Source organism: Oncorhynchus gorbuscha, linkage group LG13, assembly GCF_021184085.1.
Source record: "Oncorhynchus gorbuscha isolate QuinsamMale2020 ecotype Even-year linkage group LG13, OgorEven_v1.0, whole genome shotgun sequence".
Classification (NCBI taxonomy): domain Eukaryota; kingdom Metazoa; phylum Chordata; class Actinopteri; order Salmoniformes; family Salmonidae; genus Oncorhynchus; species Oncorhynchus gorbuscha.
Genome location: NC_060185.1, coordinates 12899785 through 12917953, shown reverse-complemented (window position 1 = coordinate 12917953; position 18169 = coordinate 12899785). Strand labels below are relative to the sequence as shown.

The 18169-nt window shown below is 39.8% G+C and overlaps 1 protein-coding gene across 3 annotated transcripts in view; it reads left to right on the top strand.

Moving 5' to 3' along the window:
* The first annotated feature begins 4263 nt into the window (after nucleotides 1-4263).
* LOC123992520 (ventricular zone-expressed PH domain-containing protein-like) overlaps nucleotides 4264-18169 on the top strand; it is a 158981-nt gene continuing 145075 nt past the window's right edge. For all 3 annotated transcript variants that reach the window (XM_046293722.1, XM_046293721.1, XM_046293723.1), the window contains exon 1: nucleotides 4264-4395. The gene's annotated coding sequence lies outside the window, so the exon portion shown is untranslated. The remainder of the gene's footprint in view (nucleotides 4396-18169) is intronic.

The window sequence follows — 18169 nt, the reverse complement described above, 5'->3', positions numbered from 1 at the left end:
TGCGCCATTCGCGAGGCCTGTTGTCCACCAGATTCCTGAAGACCACGCAAGACCCTGGCCCCAGCAGACACTACCACAAGAAAACCCAAGGATTCATCTGACGCTCTTCTTCTCCTGGTGGGAAGCAATACCTCACTCACTCATGTTTCAGTGCCAGCTGGTGGAGGGAGAGATGGGGAGGATGTGTTAAAAACCTGGTCTAAAGTCCCAGATAGATACGCGTTTCGACTGCATCCAACTCATTGGACTCACCTGGACTCCTTCACTTTGTTGATTTCCCCTTCTTTATCTGTCTGTTCCTCAGTTTGTTCCCCTTGTCAGCATTGATGTCATTATGTTTTCCCCTGTCCAGACGCTGTCCTTGTTTGTTTCTTGTCTGTTATCCATTAAATGTTCACTCCCTGTACTTGCTTCTCCTCTCCCAGCGCCGGTCCTTACAGAGAGATCTAGTTAATGAGTTGCAAAGGGGTTTGTCATCAAAGGTAAACAGTTCTCTCTAATTGTCACCTCTGTTACCTGTGATACTCCAGGTAGAGTTAACATCAAGACGATTAAGTCTCTCTAATTGTCACCTCTGTTACCTGTGATACTCCAGGTAGAGTTATCATCAAGACGATTAAATCCCTCTAATTGTCACCTCTGTTACCTGTGATACTCCAGGTAGAGTTAACATCAAGACGATTGTCTCTCTAATTGTCACCTCTGTTACCTGTGATACTCCAGGTAGAGTTAACATCAAGACGATTAAGTCTCTCTAATTGTCACCTCTGTTACCTGTGATACTCCAGCTAGAGTTATCAAGACGATTAAGTCTCTCTAATTGTCACCTCTGTTACCTGTGATACTCCAGGTAGAGTTATCATCAAGACGATTAAATCCCTCTAATTGTCACCTCTGTTACCTGTGATACTCCAGGTAGAGTTAACATCAAGACGATTAAGTCTCTCTAATTGTCACCTCTGTTACCTGTGATACTCCAGGTAGAGTTATCATCAAGACGATTAAGTCCCACACTGGGTATTCAGGTTGGGATAAATGCATCCAAGGAGATGTCTATGTTGCCATTTTCATTCTCTCATTTGTGCAGTACTTTAGTCAAGTGTATGGTCATCCAGTATGTGGTTTACAACATTCATGGCCTAACCCATGTTTGTGAGGATGTCAAGTTAATTAAAAGCATTAAATTTAATGAAAATGTGCAAAAATAGGTGAAGTTACCATATCAACGCAATGTTGATGTTGTTCCTCTCCCTCACATGAAGTAGAAAAGTGTCACATAGGCTAGAGCAGCGGTTCCCAATCTAGGGGTCGCGACCCATTTGGGTCGCCCAATGTGAAAATGGGGTTGTAAATCTCAAAATTATTGTAATGTGGTTAACCATAAAAACATTTTTAAAAAAAATATTAAAATCTAAAAGATTAGATTCAACCGGAGAGCGCCCATAGATCATGGGAAAGGGCCGTACTTGACCGTTGCACTTGAATAATTCCCACAGTGAATGGCTAAGCCTGCAACACTATAAAACCACCCACTATTGAAGAGACTTTGATATTACTGTCCGCAATTGATATGGTGAAAACAATGTGTGGGGAGGCAGAGGGACAGAAACTCACAACAATACCTTTGTCAGATAACACTGTTAAACGAAGAATGTATGCTCTGACTGAACGACTCAAAAACACCCCAGCTTATGCTCTCCAAATGGACGATAGCTGTGAAGGCCGAGATGACCATGCATTGACTTTTGTCGGGGGATTCTAGTCATGAGGACATATTGTTCTGTCTCACGATTCCCGAGTATGAAACGGCACAGGGGATGTTCAGTGTGCTGCGTGGCTATTTTGACGAACAACAGATTCCATATGGCATCGAATGATGGGCTTTTGCACAGATAGGGCTCCATCTATGGTGGGCATTCCTCTGCACTCTTGTTATGAATGTATCTCCCTCTGCCATATGGAAGAGAGAAACTGGCAGCAGAAGAGCTGAGCACAGAACTCTGAGATATACTGCAGTATGTAACTTCAATTGTAAACTACATCAAACCACATCTACAGCGCTCAATTCTCACATTTTGTAATTCACAATGGATGTAAAAAAACAGACTTGGTTGACTTTCTGTGTAAGGAAAAGAAAATAACAGAAAACAGCATCAGTAAGTGTCCAAAAATAGTGATGACTGCTCACCTCCAATGCTTGAAAGAGCACTTTGGGTCAGAGTTTTGGTTCCTGACTCAAAGGGAATATACCCTGCGGGGAACTGGGAACTCTGACAACTCCGACTTCCGTGTTTAATGAGTTCAAGAAAACTGGGAACGTGTAAAGAAACGAGCTCCGACTGGGAAAAATAGTTTTGAATAGTCATCCAACTCCGAATTCCAACTCGGGAGCTCGGACCTATTTCTTGAGCTCCGATTTCCGACCTAAAGATCACTGACGTCATAATTTGACCTCGTATTTTTCCTAGTTCCCAGTTGCCTTAAAAGCACCATAAAACTCATGGTAGGCTACCAGTTGCCTGTGTGAAGCTAGACTCAGTACACTCGTCTGCATTAAAACCAAATATCGATCCAGGTTGGATGTGACAGCAGAGATGAGGTGCGCACTGTTGACCACGCCCCTTGATTTTGAGCTTGGACACGACGTGCGTCAAGCCACACCCATCTCATAAACGGTGGTGAGATAAGATTGACATTATGTCAGACTAATTTTCAATGGACTGTCATAGCTCCACATTAAAATTATGTGATGGTGAGTTGTGAAGACAATCAAAAATAATTTAAGAATGTTTTTCAATTGCCTGCCATAGCCCCAAATAAAAAAGTAAACATTGGCTGTTAATTACATATTTGTTTTCATATCGTTGGGGTCGCGAGAATTTTTATATATCAAAATGGGGTCGTGGGCCGTAAAAGTTTGCTAATCCCTGGGGTAGAGTATTGTATAATTCTGATTATCTTTAAACATTTATTCGTAATTTTCCCCAAGAGCCATTTACAAAGTTGTTGAATTTATGAAGAGAAATGAGAATGGAGATGTGGAGGTGGAGTCGGTGACAGAAGTGTGGGTGATGAATGGCGTGTGCATGTGGCCATCCTTTAAACGGAAGATACTGGAATCAGCTCTGAAGCTTTGAGACAACTGCAGTAGTTAAGATTAGCGACGGCATCGCTTTGGTAATGAACATCCTTCTGTCTCAGGACAAGGCTTATGTTAATTATTGGGAGTATGAACACAAATAGTATTTATTTAACTACCATATTCACTCTTGTGAGCTTGGAATATATGTGGTAACCAACCACTATCCGAATCTAAAAAAGCATTGAACTTAATGAAAATGTACAGAAGTATCTCAAGTGAGGGAGACAACTGCTGCGAGAGGGGTATATTTTAGGGTGGAGAATGGTATGTGCCACCTGGTGGAGGGAGAGATGGGGAGGATGTGTTCATTTGACACTGAGGATAGACTTCCCTTTCAACACACAGGTAGACTTCTCAGGGATTGTTATTATTAATAAATATTTATATATATAAATATATATATATATTTTAACCTTTATTTAACCAGGCAAGTCAGTGAAGAACAAATTCTTATTTACAATGACTGCCTGGGAACAGTGGGTTAACTGCCTGTTCATATATTGTTCTTACTTGATGTGCTTTGTAAACATGTTGAAATAGAATGTTCCCGAATAGCAGACACAGAATTGTATCAGAGTATCTGAAAACAATTTGGTGAGTAGAGTTGTTTTAATGCTGGATTAGCTGGTTTAATGCTGGTTTAGCTGGCTTAATGTAGCCTGCATCTTGTCCATATTTGGACTGGGGACCTAGGCGGGAACTCAGCCATACCTTTGTGCAGTATTTGGGCCAGACCTGGGGCACATCTTTCTGTTTTACAATAATTTGTTTCAGATCTGGGCCATACCTTCAACAATTAATCATTCCATAATGTGTGGGTCAGAGCGGGGTCACACCATTCTAATCTGATGGTAATGCAGTATGTATGCCAGTTTTGGCCTGGGGACACAGGCATATACCTGGCCCAGAAAATAACACAAAGTATGTAGCCCACAGTTTCCGGAATCATTTAGCTAACATAGTCTAACGTGTAATGGATTTATAAACCGTTTATAAACTCGTTTTACCATATCATATAAATTGGTACAAATTGTCCAAATTCCCTGGGAATGGATGAACAAATCCACCTGTTGCCCCGAGCGCGAATCTTTACCACCGGATGGCGCGCTTTTCACAGCGCACGAGGACTGTCGTGAGGAGAAACCGTCTCTTGGGACCGCGCGTGAAGTCTATACGTTTAGTCGGTTTTTAACGGATTTTAAAAGGCTTCTTTCTTTCCCCCACAAAACTGACTGACTCCTACAGAATAAAGGGTGAGCGATTTCAAATGTTATTACAGGGATTTGTGCCGTTGTTGTTTAGTAATGCCCGGTCAAACACGATAGCATACCATGGAAATGTGTGACATCTCTTGCTATGTCGGAAAAGTTTAAGGACACCGAGTGTGTGTCATCAAATGGATATTATAGAGGTCAAGAAATCATACATAAAGGTCTATAAATGTGGAATTGTTGAATGATAATGTAACAAAACTCCTGTAACGAAACATGCTGGTCCATATGGAGGGAAACAAGTACATCCAGACAGAGGCGCCTGGTTTGTTTTGTAATTAAACGGCGCATTTGTATACTAGGCCATTTGAGAGAACGTCGATATAATGGTGTAATTGGTATGACCTACCATTTCTATTGTATATATATATAATGTTTTAAGTGTTTTAAAAAAATATATATTTTTAATGCGGAATGATGCTTGCGTTTCCATGGGTGGTATTTGCACCACCCCCCCTCTCTTTCGCTGTCACAGAGTTTCTGCATCCCCTCCTGAGTGGCTGGCTCACATTCCAGCCTCTGCTCCTCAAGGTCATGGAGTTCTGAGCAGTGGAGTGGAGAGGGACACATTGCAGAGTGCACTCTACATTAGAGCACCAGCAGTGCTCAAAACTGTCTAGGTTTACCATACATACTTCTGCTTTTAGGCTAAGCTGCAGCCTGGACTATAACAGCCAACTGTCAAATCCAGAGGCTTAAATAATTCATGTGTGTGTTTGTGTGTGTTTTTGTGTGGATATATAGGCAGTTGCTCTACCACCCCCAAAACACCAGATCTCTCTCTCGCTCTCTCTCTCTATCGTTATTTCTCTCTGTCACTCTCGCTCTCTCTTTCTCTTTTCGTCTCTCTCTTTCTCTCACCCCCCCCCCTCTCTCTCTCTCTCTCTCTCTCTCTCTCTCTCTCTCTCTCTCTCTCTCTCTCTCTCTCTCTCTCTCTCAATTCAATTCAATTAAATTCAATTCAAGGGACAGATCCAATTTGTAAGTCGCTCTGGATAAGAGCGTATGCTAAATGACTTAAATGTAAATGTAAATGTAGATGATGTAACCCTCACTGCCTGCTTGACTTATGATGAAATGGGCTGCTGGTATCAAATAGTATGTGTGAGAGACATGGTGGCTTGTGAATGTGGTGTGTTGTTTTATCTCTCTGTGTGTATGTTAGGGATTCTGGGACCCCTCAGTTGTCTCTGTTGTGACTGAGGTGGATAAATGGGGTTTGGGGGAGCATCTTCAAATGAGCTTTGCTTAGAATTCCGTGGCATTATTATATAGTATGAAGAATACAATCAAAGGATATTTCTCCAAATGATTTGAGGGAGTGTGCACGTGGCTATTGTGTGTTGAGCGGTTACCAAAGAAACAGGTACATTATGTATGTTTAATTTAGAGTTTTTTATGTAACTTTAGTTGTGATACAAATGTTGGGCAAATGTACATGTTTTGATTTTAGTACATTTTAAGGCTGCATGATGGGACTCGAATTATGTTTTGAAAAAAGTTGCATGAAAGGCACGAGCTCTACTGTGTTTTTTTGTGCAGGCTGTACACAGTTCACTAATCTCTCATTAACAATTTGACAAGCACTTGATAATGCCTCGAATTTCCCAGCTGCATCCCCATTGTGTGGCCGTAATGCCCTCTAAAAATATCCATGCATTTTGTAGGCAGTGGTCGTTTTGCCCTTGGGCTAAATGTACTAATTATTATTCCCTTCTCCCGGCTGCGTGCCGAAGCACCTCTGACTCACATGGCTCTCCGTCATGTGATTGGGTCTTTCTCACAGGCTACAAGTGAAGACTGACACATCGGGGACGCAACTTCGTGGCGCATATTGAAGATATTGGAAGAACTGTCATTTACTTTTCGTCAGCCAACAAGATGAGTATGTCTAACGAACAACAAAAGCACTAGCCTATATCAATCTACTATCCCCCATAGTACAAAAGTTGATCTATTCTATTCTGTGCTAGAAATAAATATTCTAAACATAGTCTGGGACAGTTGTGGGATGCGATAGATCCCAAAATAATACAACCACGAGCATAAAACACTGTTTTAAGCAATGAGCCTGATGCAATAGATCAGAGCGTTTAGCTTAAAATGTTGATAAAACTATTAGGCTATTTCTTAACATTATAAGCGCAGCAATCCACACACGGCAGTAGGCTATAAGCATGAATATTCCATTAGCAGGAAAACATCATTCTCAGAAGTGACCGCAAATGCGATTATGCATAAAATGCTTTTAATATAAAGGTGCATTTTTATGGTGAAAATTATCTTCCCCAAACTTGAAACTCACACGCTGCTTATGTCTGCCAGTTACGCTCTACTGTCATGACTTCTGCCGAAGCCTCTCCTTGTTCGGACGGTGCTCGGCAGTCGACGTCACCGGTCTTCTAGCCATCATTGATCCATTTTTTAAATTTTCCATTGGTTTTGTCTTGTCTTCCTACACACCTGGTTTCAATCCCATTCATTACCTGTTGTGTATTTAACCCTCTGTTTCCTCTCATGTCTTTGTCAGAGATTGTTTTATGTTCAGTATTCATGTTTTGTATTTGGTGTGCGACGGGTCCTTGTACCCACTTTGTCTCATTGTATTTCATGGTTTTGGAGTTATGTGTTTTAAGTTATTAAACTACTCCATTCCACCAACTTTGGATTCTCCTGCCACCTATACACACGACTGTGACATCTACACCCGATGTAAAGCGGATTAATGTGCTTAATGTTAAGAAATTATTTGGCCACTTTAGTTGTGATACAAACCTTATCAAAACATATAGGTCTATGGGCTAGGCTAAATGAGGTGAGCGACTATGATTTGAAAAAGTTGCACAAAAAACGCATTGCTGTTGTCATGACTTTTCCTCCTGGGTGAGGATCAAAGAGAGCCCCCCCTCTCTCTCCCACCAAAGAGGAAGGGGAGGAAATGGGTCCGGATCTAGGACTTTAACGATCGGTTGTAAACTTTCTTTCTCATGCACAGCAGTATGGAGAACTCAAAAGTCCTTTGTATGTAGAGAGAGAATCTGCCCGCCAAAACTCCAAACATCCAAAACTGGATAATGAAACAATATTTATTTATAAAGCATGTGGGAAATGGTTGGTGGGGCTCCAAACAATAATCATGTCAAATCACTTGTTGTTTTGTGATATCATTAAGGACGGTATAACTAAATAACTGTATCTCTGAAAGTGTATGCATTCAAAGGCTCTTCTAAATGTTGTAAAACTTCTATTATTAAATATGAAACTATTTTTTAATTTTGTATTATTATTTATTGAATACAGTGAAGCCGCTCAATAACACATCATACCAGTCATTCAACAGATTCCCATTAGCTGTCCCTCAACCATTCGAGACCCTTCCCACAGTCTCAGCCAGGAAGAAAAATAAATAAAAAATACAATGAATTCCATTCCCCCCAAGAACCCCCCCCCCCCCAATGCACCAACAACCAAGAGAATGAACTAAAGAGAAAAAAAGGAAAAGACAGAAGAAAACAGCAAACAACAACGCAAAACAAATTAAAAAAAATAAAACAAAATAATACATTTAAAACAAAGGACATCAAGGACAACTAAAATCATAACAGCAATGCCAACTGTATATGTTTGTGTGCATGGCAGTATTACATGTGTGTGTGTGTTCTTGTATGTGTTTATTTGAATGAGAGTGTGTGTATATGCATGTGTACAAACACCTGCACAGCATCAGCCTCAGGCAAACCGGCATTAGTTGTAAAAACACTGCCACTTAGTGTCATTCAAATGTACTTTTTATAATGTTTTATTTGGACTTTTTAAAATATTTTTTACTTATATCTATGGCCGATATAAAAAAAAAATCAATTTTTAAACAATGGATGAGCTTTTCTTAGTAATCTACTTGAGAACCATTTAGGGTTCAAATAAAATAAAGCAAAATATTTTTGCTCATATGATTTGAAAAATGATTTTCCACCATAATTTGCAAATAAATTAATAAAAAATCCTACAATGTGATTTTCTGGATTTTCTTTCTCATTTTGCCTGTCATAGTTGTAGTGTACCTATGATGAAAATTTGCAGGAATCTCTCATCTTTTTAAGTGGGAGAACATGCACAATTGGTGGCTTACTAAATAGTTTTTTTGCCCCACTGTATGTATTGTATAAAGCAGAGGGAACAGTCACTAAGGTGAAGTGCTGTTCCATTCAACTCCGGCCATTGTTATGGGCCTGCCCTCCCCTGAACAGCACCCAATGGCTATTTCATATATATATATATATACATTACATTACATTACATTTAAGTCATTTTATATATATATATATATATATACACACACACATACATATATACACACACACACACTCCCAAAACACACACACAAACAAACCACATATTTCATTGAAAATTGCAAAAATATATATATATATATATTTTGTGCAAAAAATAAAATAAATAAAAATATATATATACATTTATATTTCATAAAACGGCATTAGCACTTACCCGTCCAGAAATACGTCCTGTCCTTGCAGAAACAGCTCCTCAGTTCCTGTTTGAATTATAACACTCAAAGATTCCTCAAACCAAAAATCTGTCTCACTTTCACTTTTTCACTTTCACTTTAGACTTCGCTTTTCCTTATTTATTCACCATGATATCTTCAATGAAATCGTTGAAAGTACAACTTACCGAAATACTGCTGCGCGTAACAAGAGTCACAGCCACTCCTCTGATAGTCAAGGCGAGAATGGAGTTCCTTATGCGTGCATTTACAAACAAGGAATGGTGGTCCAACCCAAAACCATTACATACTGGCGTTTACCTCAGTTCATTGGCTATCTACCCAGCTAAATTTAAAGAAGATCAGTGGTCATTGGGCAGAAATACAGTCAATCAACAAAGCTTCGCTAAAATTATTGGTGCACAAGGTAGTCATTGCTCGTTGTCTTCAAACCAGTCCACTTCGGTCAATACTCCCCGCAAAAAAAACAATGACGTTTGGCTGTGTTGCAAACATCCAGAGGAATGCACTGAAACCAACCATGACTAGATAAACGATTGTTTACCGTGTGTAATTACGTTGAATGCTCCATAAAAAATGGATAGAGATGGAATTCACGGCACAAACGGGTTACAAAATGTTTCGACTTAGGGTATAAAAAATGTATTTTATCAAAGACAACAGCACTTCAATTGATCACTGGGACCCTCGGGAAGAGAAATAAGAGCAAGATATCAGAATGTAAGTCATAATGTTACCTTCAGATGTGAATGTGTAAAAACTATCATGGCAGAAAATGTTTTTGTTGTTGATTGCTCTTCTCAAACAAAAGCATGGTATTTGTTCTCTGTAGTGGCTATTTTAAATCGGAAAACATAGTTTGATTACCAAGATCCTAATCTTTTAAAGGATGTAAGACACTTGCATTTTCAAGAATGTTTAATGTTACAAAGTTGTATTTTTAGTTGTCACTCTGAAATTTCCCCTGATGTTGATCCCTGTACGGGGATCACAGCCATAACCTGTCTAGGACTGGGGTTCTAGCTAGCGGAACCCCCCTGCAACAGCCAGTGAAAATGCAGGGCGCCAAATTCAAAACAACAAAAATCTCACAATTAAAATTCCTCAGGCATACAAGTATGTTACATCATTTTAAAGATAACATTCTCGTTAATCCAGCCACTGTGTCTGATTTCAAAAAGGATTTACATTTACATTTTACATTTAAGTCATTTAGCAGACGCTCTTTTCCAGAGCGACTTACAAATTGGTGCATTCACCTTATGACATCCAGTGGAACAGTCACTTTACAATAGTGCATCTAAATCTTAAAGGGGGGGGGGGTGAGAGGGATTACTTATCCTATCCTAGGTATTCATTAAAGAGGTGAAAGCACCACAAACGATTATATTAGGTCACCACCAAGCCACAGAAAAACACAGCCATTTTTTCCAGCCAAAGAGAGGAGTCACAAAAAGCAGAAATAGAGATAGAATGAATCACTAACCTTTGATGATCTTCATCAGATGACACTCATAGGACTTTGTGTTACACAATACATGTATGTTTTGTTTGATAAAGTTCATATTTATATTTAAAAAATCTTAGTTTACATTGGCGCGTTACATTCAGTAGTTCTAAAACATGCGGTGAAATTTACAGAGCCACATCAATTTACAGAAATACTCATAATAAACATTGATAAAGATACGACTATTACACATGGAACTTTAGATACATTTCTCCTTAATGCAACCGCTGTGTCAGATTTCACAAAAACTTTACGGAGAAAGCAAACCATGCAATAATCTGAGTACAGCCTTTAGACAACAAAGCAGCCAAAAAGATACCCGCCATATTGGGTAGTCAACATTACTCAGAAATAGCATTCTAAATATTCACTTACCTTTGATGATCTTCATCAGAATGCACTCACATGAATCCCAGTTCCACCATAAATGTTTTGATTTGTTTGATAATGTCCATCAGTTATGTCCAAATATTTTCTTTTGTTAGGGCGTTTTGGTAAACAAATCCAAAAGTGCGTTCGGGTCCCGCCGAACGTCGGACGAAAAGTTTAAAAAGTTCTGTTACAGCCCGTAGAAACATGCCAACCTAAGTATGGAATCAATGTGTTTTCAATCCAATACTAGTAATAATATGCATATATTGCATATATTAGCATCTGGGACAGAGTAGGAGGCAGTTCCCTCCTGGCACGCTATTCATCCAAAAGTGAAAATGCTGTCCCCTATCCCAAAAAGGTTAAGAACAAATTCTTATTTACAATGATGGCCTACCCCGGCCAAACCCGGACGACGCTGAGCCTCTTGTGTTCCACCCTATGGGACTCCCAATCACGGCCGGACGTGATACAGCCTGAATTCGAACCAGTTACTGTTGCTACTCGTCTTGCTCTGAGATGCAGTGCCTTAGACCGCTGCGTCCATGTGTGTGTGTGTGTTAACTATTTAACTGTACTAGAATGCTTAAAAGGCAGCTAAAATTTAAAATATTGGTTATCGGTATCGGGTTTGTTTTGGCAAGGAAAATATTGGATATCGGTATCGGCCAAAAATGTCATATCGGTGCATCACTCATTTGTGAGAAGATGAAGTGCGACCATTGTATCCAGTCTAACAAAACAAAGAAAGCTACAGAACAAAGAATGCTACTACTACAACTACTAAGGACATGGTGACATCTGGTGGACAACCAGAGACTTGCACAACCAAAGACTTTCTGTCTAACTATTCGTCACAGACTATCACATTTCAGGTATAACCCAGATGCAGGCAGTGTCGAAGAAACAAAAGTGTATTTCTAATATAGGGGTAGGCAAACGACAGGTTTAAGGCAGGCAGGGGTCAGTAATCCAGAGAAGGTGCAAATGGTCCAGAACGGCAGGCAGTCTCAGGGTCAGGGCAGGCAGAAGGGTCAAAACCGGGAAGGACTAGGAGACAGGAGCAAGAAACAGACAGGAGCAGGGGAACAAACAATGGTAGGTTTCACTAACAAAACAAACTGGCAACATAAAACAGAGAACACAGGTATAAATACCCAGGGGATAATGGGGAAGATGGGCGACACCTGGAGGGGGGTGGAGACAAGCACAAAGACAGGTGAAACAGATCAGGGTGTGACACAGACGGATTGGGCAATTTCAACAGAGGGAGACGACGAAGACATACAAGTGTAAATATGTACATTGCATTTCTAAATCTGAATGAGCGTATGTTTGGGTGCTAAATATCCATATTTACAATGAGCGTATTATTCAACTGTATGTATGATAGTTTAATTATTTGGTCTCTCCTTCTCCCTCTGTTTCGTTCCCCACCCCTTTCATTGTGTAACCAGCGGTCATATCGAGTTAGTCCACTAGGGACTTTTCATTGCATTATGTTAGTAATCATTTCAACCTATAATGTGGCTGTTTATGTATTTCTGTGTGATTTATTTCATTAGCTCGTAAATAAATAATTAAGCCAATTTGTGTAAACTGAGTCATCATGTAGACTAGGGTTCGTGCAGATTTATAGAATATTATGACAGAATGAGACTGATATGAGGTAAAAATACATTAGTAAGTGACTGTTATCTATACATATGAATATATCTTATAAGAGTTCAATTCGGGAGATAGTAACTCTTTAAATATGTTTTCCTGCGGTGTCCCAAGTTACTGAGTTAAATGTTACATTATTAATATAATCACGTAATCAATTAAACATAGTTAATTGATTTGATAAGATAACCATCATCGCATTAATGATAGTCACGTCACGACAGCAGTTTCTTGCCTTAAGCTGGGCATCATTCAAATGTGATAGGCTAATATTGTCACCCATCAGACTATTATTGATTTAGTCTTATCTTTACATATACAAAATAATATATGTGTGAAATTTGTTTGGATTTAGAATGGACTATTATCATGCACCTGTCTTGAGAAACAGGGTTGCTGTTTCAGCGTTGCAGTTTCAACATCTATGAAGGACGCTTTTCCTATAGTTCATTTTCATGCCAGCCAAGTACACTATATTCCTGTTGTAAAGAGAAGCAATCTGCTTAATATTAGAAAAAGTTGAGAAATAAATATAGTAGACCTAGCCTATAGAAAGCTGATGGGATCCTTCTCTTTTTAGTAGAGGCCATCACTCTGTTTTCTCACATAATTGCGCAGCCTATAGAAATGTTGCGCAACATGCGGTCATGGGCTCTCATGAAGTGTCTGATTCGATTTGTGATACATTTGCATTGACGTGCTCTGTGGCTGTAGCTGGGCTGTGCTTACTCACCACAAGTGCTCTCTCTCTCTCTCTCTCTCTCTCTCTCTCTCTCTCTCTCTCTCTCTCTCTCTCTCTCTCTCTCTCTCTCTCTCTCTCTCTCTCTCTCTCTCCCTCTCTGTGTCACTCTCTTTCTTGCTCTGTCACTCTCTCTGTCACTCTCTGTCACCCTCTCTCTGTCACTCTGTCTCTGTCTGTCTGTCTCTCTTTCTCTCAGTCACTCTCTGTCTTTCTCTGTGGATGAAGATGCTGTCCTCTAAAAGTGATATGTTGTGTGTGTGTGTGTGTGTGTGTGTGTGTGTGTGTGTGTGTGTGTGTGTGTGTGTGTGTGTGTGTGTGTGTGTGTGTGTGTGTGTGTGTGTGTGTGTGTGTGTGTGTGTGTGTGTGTGTGTGTGTGTGTGTGTGTGTGTGTGTGTGTGTGTCATACTCCCTCAGTATACCCATCCCCTGTCCTGACTGATCATTTCTTGTAATTTCTCCCTCTTGCTGCTCCACAGCTGTGTAACTGCAGGACATAAATAATAGAGACTGCAGAAGCATCCCTAAGTACGTACACACACACACAAACACACAAACACTCCAATGGTTGTCTACTCGTGCAGTTCTGCAGCGTTTAAAAAAATATCTTTTCTTCTATTCATTCATGCTGCTATTGTCAGGATAGCCCCCAGGAGATCTATTCTCAGTGACTTTGTCTTTAGTAATTACAATTACAACAACACAATTGTTGCAGAATTTGGCTTATTGTGTCAAAACTAGAGGTCGACCAATTACGATTTTTCAACGCCGATACCAATACCGATTATTGGAGTACCAAAAAAAAAAACCCCGATACCGATTAATCGGACGATTTTTTACAATGTATTTGTAATAATGGCAATTACAACAATACTGAATGAACATTTATTTTAACTTAATATAATGCATCAATAAAATAATTTTAGCCTCAAATAAATAATGAAACATGTTCAATTTGGTTTAAATAATGCAAAAACAAAGTGTTGGAGAAAAAGTAAAAGTGCAATATGTGCCATGTAAGAAAGCTAACGTTTTAGGTTGTAGTTATTATAGGAATTATAGGACTATTTCTCTCTATACCATTTGTATTTCATATATCTTTGACTATTGGATGTTCTTATAGGCACTTTAGTATTGCCAGTGTAACAGTATAGCTTCCGTCCCTCTCCTCGCCCCTACCTGGGCTCGAACCAGGAACACATCGACAACAGCCACCCTCGAAGCAGCATTACCCATGCAGAGCAAGGGGAACAACTACTCCAAGTCTCAGAGCGAGTGACGTTTGAAACGCTTTTAGCGCGCACCCCGCTAACTAGCTAGCCATTTCACATCGGTTACACTAGGCTAATCTCGGGAGTTGATAGGCTTGACGTCATAAACAGCTCAATGCTTGAAGCATTGCGAAGAGCTGCTGGCAAAACGCACTAAAGTGCTGTTTGAATGAATGCTTACAAGCCTGCTGGTGCCTACCATCGCTTAGTCAGACTGCTCTATCAAATCATAGACTTAATTATATCATAATAACACACAGCAATACGAGCCTTAGGTCATTAATATGGTCGAATCCAGAAAAGATCATCTCGGAAACAAGACGTTTATTCTTTCAATGAAATACAGAACGGGTGGCATCCATAAATCTAAATACTCCTGTTATATTGCACAACCTTCAAATTTATGTCATAATTACGTAAAAAGTCTGGCAAATTAGGTGGCCCAAACTGTTGCATATACCCTGAGTCTGCGTGCAATGAACGCAAGAGAAGTGACACAATTTCACCTGGTTAATATTGCCTGCTAACCTGGATTTATTTTAGCTAAATATGCACGTTTAAAAATATATACTTCTGTGTATTGATTTTAAGAAAGGCATTGATGTTTATGGTTAGGTACACATTGGAGCAACGACAGTCCTTTTTCGCGAATACGCACCACATCAATTATATGCAACGCAGGACACGCTAGATAAACTAGTAATATCATCAACCATGTGTAGTTAACTAGTGATTATGATTGATTGATTGTTTTTATAAGATAAGTTTAATGCTAGCTAGCAACTTACCTTGGCTTACTGCATTCACGTAACAGGCAGACTACTCGTGAGGCAGGTGGTTAGAGCGTTGGACTAGTTAACTGTAAGGTTGCAAGATTGAATCCCCGAGCTGACAAGGTAAAAATCTGTCGTTCTGCCCCTGAACAAGGCAGTTAACCCACCGTTCCTAGACCATCATTGAAAATAAGAATGTCTTCTTAACTGACTTGCCTAATTAAATAAAGATTAAATAATGATGTAAAAAAATAATTATAATATAATATAATTGGCCAAATCGGTGTCCAAAAATACAGATTTCCGATTGTTATGAAAACTTGAAATCGGACCTAATTAATCGGCCATTCTGATTAATCGCTCGACCTCTAGTCAAAACTCTGCACACAACACTTGTAGATAAACATCTCACTTCTATGTCAAAATGAAACTCTGCAATCAAAACCTAACAATCCTTTTTCAAAATGGCATTTTTTGCAACAAAATGATACACACATACACCATTTGAATGACTCTTTCAAAGCAGCAACACACTGATGTACTTTATACAAAACACTGTCTGTCTTTAGTACTTTGTATACCTTTAAAAAATGTTCATACAAGCTTCTGTGAAGGATTGTTCCAGTACAGTACATCTACTCACATTTCAATTAACACAAAAATAGAAAGGTGTCAGAAAACAATATATACAGCTTATTTGTTTTGCCATTGCAGGTTTTTACAACAACCTAAAACACAAAGAAAAGTAGAATTACTCAATACACAATGTTACTGTATGTAAACAAAATAATTACAGTAAAAGTACAGTGCAATGGTAAATAAAAAATATGGTTTATGGATCCCGTCTTCTATTAGGGTCTGGCACATCACCTCATCCACATCACAAGCAATGTCATCCCTGGCTAGGCAAAGGGGAAAATATTGCATTGCGTACCGTATCCAACCCTGGAATGACCCCACCTCAATATCTCTGCATGCCTCTTCCATTGCTTGCAATAGAGGCAGGCGGGCATGTGATTGGCGGTCATACACTTTCCAACGCCAAGCCGAAAATAATTCCTCAATCGGATTGAGAAATGGTGAGTAAAGGGGCAAGTATACAACTTTGAAGTTACTGTGGTTGGTGAACCAGTCCCTGAACAGAGCAGCTCGGTGGGAACTAACATTATCCCAGATGACAACAAACCAGGGCTGCTCTGGTCCGTCCTGTACAACTGCATTATGTAGTGCATCCAGAAATATGATAATGTGTGCAGTATTGTAGGGACCATGGTGATGGAGTACTCCTTGCAGACTAATGGCGGCACAAAAGGTGATATTTCCCCCGCGCTGCCCAGGGACATTCACAATGGTTCTTTGTCCTATAACATTTCGGCCCCAACTCCTGATTTTAGCTAAATTGAATCCAGCTTCATCAATGAAAATAAACTTATGAGGCTGTGCAGCTGCATCAAAGTTGAGACTCTCTGTGACAGAAAATGCATACACTGTACCGTGAATATGGTGTAACTCAAAACACAGGACTACAATGTCTTCATTTTCACACAAGGATGGGGTTGGGGGTGGGGGAGTGGGTTTGGTGAGACACAGTCAGTCAAACTACAAGCTCCAGGCAAGGCACGTGCCCCCACAGAACTGTCTGGCAGTTCTATAGAAAATGCATATGATGTCATTGGTTAGGTTCTTTTTTACATACTGTACACAGTAACATCGAAACTGTATTACATGTACTTCACAGCACTATATCAATGTATTTTTTGTTCACTGAGGAGCATAGACATAATATTGAAGGACTACAGTGTACTGAAGGACTACAATGTACTGTGATGCAGAATGATGTGCAACAATTACATAGGTACAGTCTAGGGTTGAAAGTTGCAGACATACCTGTTCTCCAGTCTAAATGTCTGTATTATGGATGCTACCGTGTAGCGACTCAGGTTGGGCTGGCTCTCTGCCCAGCCTCCCTCATCGTCAGGCCATGATTTATGACATGGTCCACCAAAGTGGCCCTAATGTCGTCGGAAATATGTTTCTGTCTATTGCCTGGTCCCCTTCTTTGTTCTTGTCCTCGTCCTCCTCCTACTCCTCTCACTCTCACTGCCTCCATGTTTGCATAGTTCTCACAAAAGAGGTGATCTTACCTGAGGTCTATTTGTAGTGGTAAGGCTCAGACTAATTGGTATTCAATTACTGTAGAAGTGTTTTTGTGTGTGTGTGTGTGTGTGTGTGTGTTACCAATTTCAGGTATGTTTTGCATTTTGAATAGAAGTGTTTTCCCAATGATTGCAAGAGATTTCATTATTGAACAAAGTGTCAAATGTAAGAAACAGAATGTAGTGTTTTGCAAGGTGTGTTGCAGAATTGCAAACAAAGTGCAAAGCAGAAAATGTGTTTGTACTTTTGGTGCCTTTGTTAAAGGCATGGTTACAAAAGTTAAGGGTTTGATGCTTTTGTCTAAGCATTCACTTTCAGTGTGTAAGCAATCGGCAAAAACATGTTATGCCAAAATAACATGCAAAACAGTCACACAGGTGGAGCTCTGCCATTCTGATCCTACGGTGATTAACAGTAGAGCTATTCGAAGGCTGGGAAAGTGAATATTTATCTGGTTTCGTTTGGTATTTTAGTTGAGTGAATTCTGGAATTCAAACACTCCTTGTAAACATTCCCTGGAATAGAAACTAAGCTCCCTCCCTCATCCCCCTCTCTTGCTGCCCCATATCACAAAGCCACACCGTAATTATGTGCATAACTAAGAGTGTGTGTGTGTGTGTGTGTGTGTGTGTGTGTGTGTGTGTGTGTGTGTGTGTGTGTGTGTGTGTGTGTGTGTGTGTGTGTGTGTGTGTGTGTGTGTGTGTGTGTGTGTGTGTGTGTGTGTGTGTGTGTGTGTGTGTGTGT